Raw genomic sequence first — 2,766 nt, 5'->3', positions numbered from 1 at the left:
TTTCATATGAATGGAGAATTGAAAAACCCCTAACCCTAATTTATTTTTTAAAAATAATTTATGCATCAAATTAATGTGAAAATAATTCCACATGAATCTCCTCTGTTCACTAAGCAAGAAGATATTTTTATTTTATTTTTGTGAATTTTCTATGCAAAGATATGGATTTTTAAACTTTAGGAGCCATTTTTTGATTTTATTAAATATCCTATTTATTTTTTGGGACTGAAATGACTAATCTAGCTCATTCAATTATCCATTTAATTATTTTTAAATTCAAAAAAAGGGTTTTCAAAAGTTTTGGAAAACACCAGAACATCATCCATTTAAACAATGATGTATTCAAAGTGATATTTAAATATGTCATTCATAGTATGTTGAAATTTAGATGAAGCATTTTTCAGCTCAAAGGGCATTACGTTCCTTTCAAAATGCCTAAAGGGAACCGTAAGCGCTATATATATATATATATATATACATATTATTTAGATCTGCCATTAGCATAAATTTAAATTAAATTTAGAGAAGATATGTGATTTATTAAGCCTGTTAAGCAAACCTCTTTTATCAGAAATAAAATATCTAATCAATTTCTGATCTTTTTTATGCTTCCTATTGATATGACTTTAAGCATACTTAATTTCCTTTCTCTTTTACATCACTTTATGGAGGAAATTTCACTTTAAAGAAGGGTATTTTCATGTTTTTTTTTAGATACAACAAGTAGGAGAACTTGAACGAAGTGGAGAAGAAATGGAGAGAAGTGGAAGTGGAGAAGAAATGGAGAGAAGTGGAGGCGACGTGGAACAAATTAGGAGATTCAGCAGACTGGCGCCTAGGTGTCAGTCACCGGGCGTCAAGGTGTCAAAAACTTGATTGCCCTAATTCAGATGCTCTAATTCTCTTGGGTCTCCCGCAAGTATAAGTGTCGAATCAGCAATATTTTAGCCCGAAATATCGATCCCATAGGGAGTGAGGGGTTAACACGCCTTAGGATAAGCTCTAGTATTAAAAGTAGTTCTTAGCTTGGAACTTATATTATTTTGAAAATCTACAAACTAATACTTCAGAGTTGCAATCAATTATATATGTTAAATCCTATAGAAAACCCACTTAACTTACTTGAATTGGTGATTATCATGATATACAACTACCCTTCTTTTCAATGATATAAATAGTGCGTAGGAACATAATACTTTGAATTGAAATTGTGGCTAGCGACAAATAGGAGCAATTCTCTTATTTACCCTCTTTCAATTGAATAAAGAAGTTTGTGGTTAAACTGGTTTTAATTCCTTAAACCCCAATTTGAACCCATCAAAGATTATTTCCCTATCAATTTGAATTTCCCTATGGACCACTTTTCCTTCACCCATTAGTTCATTGTGAATACCCTAATCATTTCTCCATAACTCTCTCGAGTCACTATGGATCAAAACATACTTTAATTAATCAAGTGGCGAGAACGTAAAGTAAATTAAACATAGAAGAATATTCACCGCATTAAAGATGTAAAATTAATTCTAAAAGCATCCTACAATCTTACACCACCAACATATTCATCACAAGAGGAAGGAAAGAAGGAACTACTGACAAAGCATAAAGGAAATAATACAAGTCATTCTTTTTAACAAAGCAAATACAGTAGAATAGTGTTTACAAATAATACAAGATGAAATAGAACATAATAGTTACTTTTCCTCTATAAAAGTAATGAAAACTCCTAGACAAAGAATCTCCAAATACCTCCAGCAATGTTGAGTTCTTCCCTTACAATCACACAAAATTTCCTCACCAACTCTTAAGACAAATAAAAAGAAACTAGCCTACTATAACAAAAATTCCTACCCTAGGCTTCACAAGAACTTCTCCTGAACGTTTTGAAGAGTTCAACCCTTTCAAAGTCACAAAAAATGCTCCATGGAATCACCTATTTGGGCCAAATAACTCTCGGATCGTGTGGAAAAAACTGTAGGAACTGCCCCAGGCAGTTCTGGCTCCTGGCGCAATCCTGCTTGGGGTAGTTCTTGCAGTTTTCTCTATCCAAGCTCTTTGTCTAGTTGGATGGGTTATGGCGCCTAGGCGCCCAAGTTGGTGGCACCAAGGCACTTGGGTAGAGCATCTTGGAGCCCAATGACTGGTGCCTAGGCATCAGTCTACTGGATCTCCATATTTGCTTCACGTTGCCTCTGCTTCACTCCATTTCTTCTCCACTTCATTCCATATCTACTACCTATTGTATCTGCAAGAAAAACATGAAAATACCATTATTTAAAGTGCAATTTTATCCATAAAAATGTGTAAAGGAGAAAGAAAATTAAGCATGCTTAAAGTACCATTTTTAGGATGTTAAGATAGTCATTAGGAAAGTCCTAAGACTAGATCCTACTCACTAAAGGAAAAACCCAAAACCCTCACCCAAAAGTGAGGTCAACACCGGAATACCACTGAGGAAGTTTCATCTAAGCTAGAACTAATAGAGAAAATATCATCCGTTGTCTTAAGATCCATCGCGGAGTTGAAGTAAACTTCTCCTCCAACCTATGGGAAACAGAAAAACTAGACCAATCTGGAATATAAATAGGGAAGTTACATCTGAGCTGGAACTAGTCGGAGAATGACAACTGTTGTCCATTAAAGCGGGTCTTATGCCAAAACTCAGGATTTGATTTTAAACCATTACAATAGAAAGGAAAATCAGGCTTCAATTAAGGTGGTCTTATATCTATTCTAAGGTAATGCGAAATCGGAAACTGTGCTCCATTT

This window comes from Phalaenopsis equestris, unplaced genomic scaffold (assembly GCF_001263595.1).
Source record: "Phalaenopsis equestris unplaced genomic scaffold, ASM126359v1 Scaffold000094, whole genome shotgun sequence".
Lineage (NCBI taxonomy): Eukaryota > Viridiplantae > Streptophyta > Magnoliopsida > Asparagales > Orchidaceae > Phalaenopsis > Phalaenopsis equestris.
Note: the sequence above shows the minus strand (reverse complement) of the source record.